The following is a 9,510-nucleotide window of genomic DNA, read 5'->3' as shown; positions in this document are numbered from 1 at the left end:
AGAAGACATTTCGTGAGAAATAAAAATTATCAATATGTGAAAAATGATTTATTTCATTAAGTTAAAATTTTCTATTTATTTCATTTAATAATTTTTTTGCTTAACAATTATATAGTTTAGATTCTTATCTCTTTTTTTTTTCATCTTTCTTATATTCATTTTTCATTATAATTAATTTATAATTAACTTATAAATACTTATTTAATTAAATTGAAACAAATACAATCAATTCTTATGGAAAAAGCAGAAGACTAAGACGAATCAACCTCTCGGATATATGTCAGTGAAATGCTCTACTTAGAATACGAGAACAATACCGCGCCAAAGACGGAGAGAACCATCCTAGCCATTTCTGTGAAGAAGAAGCTACAAATGGATTGAGCAACTTGCGTGCAATAATCTGAGGAGAATCCCAAGTACTTTTATTGGTCCTATCTTCTTTTTGTCAACATGTTGATTGTCAAGGGCAAGGGGTCCCCCCGTCCTTTCTCTCTATCAAAAACAAAAAAGCCTTGAAAGAGATATATGTATGTATATGCTCTTCGAATATATCCTCTTCTCATTCATCCATTATTAATTTTTCTATTATTCTTTTACTTATCAACGCGTGAAAAAATAACATGTTTGCTTATATGCCGTCACCATCGCACTTTTTCGACTCTCCGAAGTCTGCACACACAATTTTTATCTTTCTATTATATATATGTATATAATATATGATTTGGCTCCTTATCTTCTTTCTTTTCCCCAATTTATTACTCTTCTTTTTGAAGTTAATAATAAAGAATTGTGGGTAAATAGAAACTGGGGGTATTTAGACCCCATAGGCATGTGCTTTCAAAAATGGTCTCTCTTTTTCTTTTTAGGTTGAAGGAAATTGCTCTTCCTTTACTTCACGTACATGTGCATTCAAGAAAGAATATAGACATATATCTATATATATATAGAATATAGACATATATCTATATATATATATATATTGCTGAATAAATGTATTTCCCTGAGATAAAGACATCCAATATTTAAGATCATTAGATAAGTATAGAGGCATGAAAATGCACTAAAATATCTGGTAAATTTTATTGGTGTGGGAACTGTGCCCGACAAGATGTGTATTGTTCTCTTAAAAAACAGAGGGTATATATTATGGGTGTTCATATATGCGCTTAAAAAGTGTAGGCAGCCATTGCTTTGCTTTCGGGGATTACTAAATACATATATACATAACTGTATAAAAAGGTATGACAATATTGCATGCTTATTATTGTTACATTGATTGTTCTGTCATTGTATCGTGTACATCTATGGAGGGATAAGTGTGTACTTGCGATGTATGGCTCTTTTTCTTTTTATTCAGGTGTGATTTATTAATTTTTCTTGTTTTCCTCTATGTAATATCTAAAAGACTAATCAACACTAACTAATTCTGATTCGAGCCGGAGATACATCAGTTTTTCCTCAAGGATATGTGTGCCATGTAGAGATAAATCATCATAAAGCAACAAGCTTTTCCTTATCGCTATTTAGATATACCTAATATTATTAATCATACTATCATGATTTTGACATGATGAATTGAATTCATTGCACTTCTTATTCTTTTCTTTCTTGTTTAAGGCGGATAATTCATACTCTATCTAAACGTTGCAAATAAAAATAGCTGATACTTACTGAGACTTAATTTGAACCTTCATGAAACAAGTGGCAGCGCAAAAATAGATCTCCTTGGCACATTAATATTATGTTAACATGTTAAGAGGTTCATAACGAACTAAGAAAGCGATTATGGCTGCTTCGATCATGATCCTAGCATGAACAAAATACTATGATAGAGCGCACTGAGATACTTGCTACAAGGATCGGATTGGTGCTCTTGTCTTAATCCCATTTCCTAGATATATTTAAGGTGTCCATTTGCGTCTAGATAAAGTGCAAATGTACCATTATAGATATTATCCAGTTGAAAGAAGTGAGGATTTGCAAATATCTATGGAAGGCACCTCACTTTAGTCAATTTTTGTCGATGTTTCAAGATACACTTTATCTACCTTTGTTCGTGAAATGAGCTTTCGATCGATCCGGTTTGTAGCTTAAACTAATTAGACCAACCACCAGCAATACATTCATATATTAAGAATTAATTAATCCATATTTTGGCTTGTGACTCTATGAGCAGCTCAAGTACAGATGAAGCCTAATTGATCATTTCAATTTTTTAATTGGTGTGACACCAATCCAATTAATGATATGACCTCGCATGCTGCCTATTTAATGATATTTGTTCAGCTCATCAATATCCTCGAGGCAAGTGGTACACTGCAATGCAATTAATGTGGCCTTGAAGTTGGGAATATGGATCACACAGACCTGTCTGCAAGTGTAAACTCATTTTAATCGAGGATTAATTAAATATAGCTTTGAATTTTTTTTAAAAAAAAGATATTTTCTCCATGTCACCGCTGGACCCAACACAAATCGTATCTTCCCAAAAATATTTAAAAAAGAGGGTAAAGTGCAGCCATTCAATATATTTTTAGGTATTTCAAATTTTCAACTGTATCATATCGTGGTAAAAAATAAAAAATAAAAGAACTGTTTCATATCATGGAATGCAAGATAGAAGTTAGCTTTATCATCATGTCGCTTTTGAACTAAAGATACCCATCTCGACATGATTTCCATCCTTCTCTGTCATATTATGCAAAACTAATTTACACAATTTTACATTCTCAAATTAAAATTAATTACTAGCCTAGATGTAACCAAAAAAATAACTAGCCTAGCTAAAATAAGGCGCGTGTTGAGCTTTTCGTTTTCCTTCAAAAATTCCCTGTTGTTCTATGATAAATTCCCAGGGGGTATATCTCAGGAGCCCAAAGTTGCATATGTTCAAATCAACCAATCAATGTTTACAAGGATTCATGGATGAGTTTTTCATCCTGAGCATTATTCACCATATGTCATCGAGAAGTTAAATTTATTTAGCATCATATTAATTTGTGAATGTTTCACAAATTTCAAGTCATAATATGTGAGTTCTCCTGTTATGTTTTGAAAGATTCGTTAGAGAGTTATGAATTATTTAATCATAAGAAAAAAAAAACTAACTATTATAAGATAAAGAAAAGGTAGCTAAAATCTTACCCGATTATTTTGATATAGCTAAGTTAACGTTCCACATATGTATTACATTAAATATATATTGATGGACCTTTTCGGACAAAAGTGAGCCTACTCTTCCCAAGTGCTTTATGAGGATATTGAAAGGTCATTAACAAATTTCCTCCACCCTCCAAAGAAGAATCAGACAGACAGTCAAACATTTCAGCTCACCTCTCTCTCTCTCTCTCTCTACCCAAACACAACACGAAGACCAGAAAAGAACCTTTTTTGACTGATTTCTTTTGCCTTCATTCTCTATCTTGTTTCTATTTGTCATTTATTTGTTATAGACTTATTTATTTAATTTGCATTCGCAATTCACAAAAGGATTCACGAATTTAATACTATAAAATTTAAATTTAAATAAATGAGACAGGTAATCTTAATTGTAAGAATTCAATATGAAACTTCCTTTTTTGAGTGTGGAAAGGTCAGTCCACGTGTCTCACTTTTCACACTTGACAAATTGTTTTGAAACTACTTCTCTTGCCACCCGACATGCTTGAGCTTCCATATGTAATTCATTATTATCGGACTATAATAAAATAAATTAAGTCTCTTATTATTGATTGGGAAATTGCATTTTTTTCATGTAATTTCAGGTATTTGAAAAGCTCAATTGAGCTCTGATTAATCCAATCGAGTCAAATCGATCAATTAACGGATAAAACTTTTTCAGCTTGAATTTTGTTCGAAATGATTTCTTACAAGTGTGCCTAAAGTAGGGTAAATTATTAATTATCCTTAAAAATTTACAAGAGGTGCCATCATCTCTTTGGCAATATAGCACATCTCTTATTGATTATATATCTGTCCGTATGCCTTACAATCATAATTAAACACCTGTCCAATGAGTATCTTATCATAATACACTCCAAGTTTGCATGTAGAGTTTCCTCAAGAAACAATTGCCAATTACGCGAGTATTTATGTGAAAAGGGCGTAATATAATGACGTACGTTCTCTCTTTTTAATTTAAAGGTAGCATATTTGATTTATAATGGGACAATTTGTACCTTTTTATTAGTTATTTGATATTTTTCTTTTATTGTACTAGGTTTTGAGTCTCGTTTGTAATTGAAAAAATTACGCAAGTATTTATGACAGATTAATTAATAAAAAATAATGCAATAACAGATTAATCCCGGCCATGTTTTACTGCAATTCAAGCCTTGATGCTCGCTCCTGTGTGCTATCGAGTAACCGGTATGATGCATTGGTAAATATTCAAAGAGAAAATTCTATCGGATGCCCGCCGACGGGAAGCAATTGGTTTTATTGCGAGATTAAAGGCCAACTGACAGCTAATTCAGTCCCCATAAGTGATTGATTCACTATTCATTAATTAATTAATGTCCGAAGAGCGCATATGCATCCGATTTTCAGGCATTACTAAAGACCGTTCCGATCACCAATCAATTGAGCTGTAGCTATGTTTGCACGTTAGTTTGTAAATTAGGATATTAGCTTGCGTTTGATTTTGTGCAATGATTGCAAATGTTGATAAATATATTGATGTGTGAGAATATACATATATATGTATCTATATATATGAAAATAGATGAAAAATTTATTATTAAAAAATTGATGAATAAATTACACCAAGAAATACAAGTTTTTACTTTTATCTTAATTTTGGCACGAACTTTCATTTTTTTAATAAGAAATCTCAACATTTATATTTTGTCTCAAATATGGCATGCCGTCCATCGACTTCGACGGATTCCATTTAATTGCAGATGTAGAGCATAATGGCATCAAATGGACCCCTATCCACAAATGAAAATCAGACACTTGTATAATCTTTCTAAAGTAAAAAATGAACCATATATTTTTTATTTTCACAAATATGTCCCACATATGTCCTCCCTCCTCAACTTATCCTCTTTTCTGCAACTATCTCACTCTCTCTCCTCCCTCTTCCTCCTTTTCCATCAACCTCCCTCCATCGTCACAAGTCCTATGTACATTCTAGATATCAAACTGCCATACATGTGAATTTACAGTGTCAGAATTGGTTTATGCTCTCGAGTCAAGTTCTTTTCCGTGTGGTCTACTTCTGATTTGGAGGATGAACGGATCCATCATCTAGTGATGATAGGGTTCGATCGACGAGCTTAATTAGACTTGGTCGAACACTATCATCGGCTGTGGCTTGTTTTCTCACCGTTTGACCTCCATCGTATCCAAATTTCTGATCTTGGAGTTTCTTAAGGGAGAACCCAATTTCTTATTCCAAGGGGGTTTTTCCACTTTGTTATGGCTTTCATAGTCTTATTCCTTAGCTTTCTCATGCTTTCTGCTAAGCCTCGGGTGTTGTACTACATGATGCGATTCCCGCCAAGAATGACGAGACCCGACAACTAAAGGAACCCAAGATCGTTCCACGATCAGATTTGATTGACGAACCCTCGACCCGTTGTTTACGACAAAAACAAGAACCTTGGTATAACTGACCTCAACCCGTTGTTTAATGCGAAACAAGAACCTCGGTATATAGGAAGACGCCACAAACGGTAATGGAAAACCGCTTGATAAGTCGATGAAGAAGCCACAAACGGTGGTAGAAAGCCGTTTGATAAGTCGATGATGAACGCCACGGAAACTTCCGATAAGTTCGATTAGTTCTTCAAGAACCAAAGAGAATACTCTCACAATTTTCTGAATGTTCCTCTGATTAAAAATTGACTAAGATGAATATATATAGACATAAAGTAATCCTAATATGGTCATATCTCCTCCTATAGATAAGGAAATTAAAACCAAGAATATCGATAGAGATATGACATAATCTATAAAGATATAAAATCTAAATACCCCTAGAATATCTCTATGAGATTTAATCTTCAAACAAATCTGATGTTATCTTCTGTTGATCATCAACTGTTCTAGAAGCTTCCTTAAACACTTGTTGAATTTAGCCTTGTCCGGAATCTTCTATAACTTGAATAATGTTGATGGATCTTTGTGGATCACGTGATTCATGTCCAATGGGCCTCCACGAATTTGCTTGAGCCCAAACCTCTTGAATCAGGCCGTTGAGTTCATCTTTAAACTTCTTTGCTCGTGCTCGCGTAATCGGTCCAATTGGAACTTGAGCTGGATCCCTTGAAGTCATGCTACGATTTGCATCACTACATGTTAGCGATGGAGGGAGGTTGACAGGGAAGGAGGAAGGAGGAGAGAGAGAGAAAGACAAATAGTCGCGGAAGAGAGAGGAGTAGGGCGTATTTATAAAAACAAAACAATATAGTATTTATTTATTTTATTTTAGAAAGATAATTGAACAATGTGTCCTATTTTCATTGGTGTATGGGAGTCTATTTGACGCCGTTATGCTCCACGATGGCAATTAAACCAAATTTGTCAAAGCCGATGAACAACATGCCATATTTGAGACAAAATAGAAAGGTTTGGATTTTTTATGTTAAAAATAAAAATTTGTATCAAAATTGAGATAAAAGTGAAAACTTGTATTTTTGGTATAATTTACCCAAAATTGATATGTATATATAGATGTGAAAGTAAATGAAAAATTTATTATTAAAAAATTGATTATAAAAATGATTAGAAAAAGTTTATGAGAGAATATATTATTAAATTAAAGAAAAATATAAAAAAGTACTGATTGAGGGAACAATAAAGTTGAGTTGAGTTGAATAAAATTATGATTATAAAAACAAACGATTATCTTTTCGGCTAAATTAGCTCATTTTCATCGGAAATTAAAATCAATTTAAAAGAATATTCGACCAGCTAATAAGATTTTCCACAATAATTGATACATAATTCTTATCTAGATATTTAAAAGATTCCCCCGAGGCAGGAAAGAATAATAACTTTGATTAATTGGTGGTCCTAGCTCAAAGCAGAAGATAATATATCACACCTTGATCAACTTGAACTGATCTTTTAATTAGCTTCGTACTATATATATTGTATGATACATAATTTGCCGATTATTTGCGTCTATATGGATTCACATTATTTACTTTTAAGACTCAGAACTCGCTTCCATAACAGACAATGACAAATGTTGGTCTTGTCATATTAGAGAAAGCTTTCGTTTTCTCGGATGAAGAGGACAAATATCTTTGGAACTAACCTCTAATCTCGTAAGAAAGTAACGGATATAATGAGACGACCTAATCAGTAGAAATTAATATGGTATAAGATGACTCCACATCAACAAGGACGTTTTTTAGCAATCAAGAATTTCATCGAAAAGACGCAACAGCTTAGATAGATACATACGTAATTGTAATGGTCGATTAATCACACATATGGCCTGATAAGACTGACGCAGGAGGAGGAAAATTCTTCTTCTATATCTCTGTTCTTCTAGCATCTTCCTAATTATCAACATATATATATATATGCCCAAGGACCAATTTGTTGGTGGACTAGTCAAAGCTTAAGCTTTACTTCTTATGTGTCAAAAAAAATTCCATTCCATATCAATTTCTTTGGAAAGTGATACTATTGCATTATGCACATTTGATGAACTTGAAGGGCTCTCAGCCATTACCAAACCCAGCAAGCTATAGCTATGGCTCGCTAGCTAACAAACAGAGTATATCTTTTTGGAATATATACTTATTATAAATAATTTTCAATATAATAATGACAGAAAAGACTGGTGCACCATGTAAGTTGGAAGAATATGGTCGATCAGTCTTTCTCTTTGAACTGAAAAGCTTAACTAAAATGGGTTCCTTAATGATGAGAGATTAGGGGCATTGAGGATGTTAGTGCGACGTGTGCGATGCTTATCCCCCCACGTGTCCAATCGAAAAGGGAATGCATGATAGATCCCCCCACATGAACATTATCATATAAATTTCATCTCATATCACTTGTAGCTTTAACGTGTAACTCTTTTAAGAAAATTATATGCAATATGTAAGAAAAATCAAGTGCGGAAGCAATAATTTAAACGTTAACTTCATTGGAGTTAGTGATACTAGGATGTTGCTATGGACTCGAGTCTCGAGCCACGAGCCACATGTGATCTCCTCACATCTAGCCATCGTCTTGTACTTATGGATTGATCATGATCACCTACACAAAGGAAAAATAAAAAAAATGATCATGATCACCTGCACAAAGGAAAAATCAAAAAAGAATCTTGATTTCTCTTTTTAATACTTAAATTACTAACAAAAGAAAAAAAGAGTATAATTCACGGACATAATAACATACCAGAATTACCGAATATCGATTTACTGTAACCTATTAGACGGACAAAGCAAACACAAAAACGAGATAACTCGGGGATGGATCTTGGCTACAAGATCGAGCAAAGGCCGACACTGTTCACACAGCACAGGAACCTCACGCACCTCTCATGGGAGTCACTTACCGTAAATTGACCATCATAAATCTGTAAGTAGTTACTCTATTTATAATGTGGTTACAAATGCAGTTAAGGGTTTACAAAATATCTTATAAATAACCACTTAGAATTTTAATAGATATCAGATAAATATAGTCAGGTTGCACATGGACGGATCCAATTCAGTTAGACCTCAATTTCCTACGTGATATATAGCTCATAAGTATGTTTGTGCCGTCCCAAGGAGACGCGATCGACAGATGATACCAATGGACTAGACTTCATTTGAATGTCGTGGTAAATATGCAAAAACTTATCTGGACACGAATAATCACGAACATCACATTATGCTTAATATATAGACTGTGGCTTTGAAATTATTAATCCTTTTGCCTACATTTCGACCTTAAAAGGCCAAATTACATGAGACACTTCTATTACCAGTAAAAGAATGATAACAAATTCAATATATATAATTGGAAGCATTTGGAAATTCCTTCTGGAAATTATATATGCTGCTTGTGTTGATAATGTGCACGGCTCTTCGCCGCGCACAAATCAGTGGCATCTCCGAAATGTTACGTATTCTTTTTATTGAAAGACACCTTTCAATGTGAGTCGGTCTTCCAAGGAATAATGCTTCTCAGCAATTGGCATGGGAAAGTACTTTATGATTCGATCTGAATATGTATATAGAGCCAAATTATACATGTTCTCATTAATCTCGCCGGATAAATAATGAAAAAAGGTACATGTAATTTTGTTGCGAGAAATAAAATTTATTATACCTCCGTCGCGTATGCCACTTAGTACAACATATAGTTGTCTGTATTTTCAGAAAACCAATTGTCGGTTAGGGCTAACTAAGATTGTTAATGTATGCGGTATGGAATGTCTATACAATCGTATCAATAAAACGAAAGAGACCAGGTTTGACGTACTGTGGGTATAACCCAATACAACACAGGACAGATATCCTTTGCTAATATCCATCGAATTCCCATTTAAGGGAA

The sequence above is a fragment of the Punica granatum genome, chromosome 8 (genome assembly GCF_007655135.1).
Source record: "Punica granatum isolate Tunisia-2019 chromosome 8, ASM765513v2, whole genome shotgun sequence".
NCBI lineage: Eukaryota > Viridiplantae > Streptophyta > Magnoliopsida > Myrtales > Lythraceae > Punica > Punica granatum.
The sequence above is the reverse complement of the archived record's forward strand: the minus strand, read 5'-3'. Positions refer to the sequence as shown.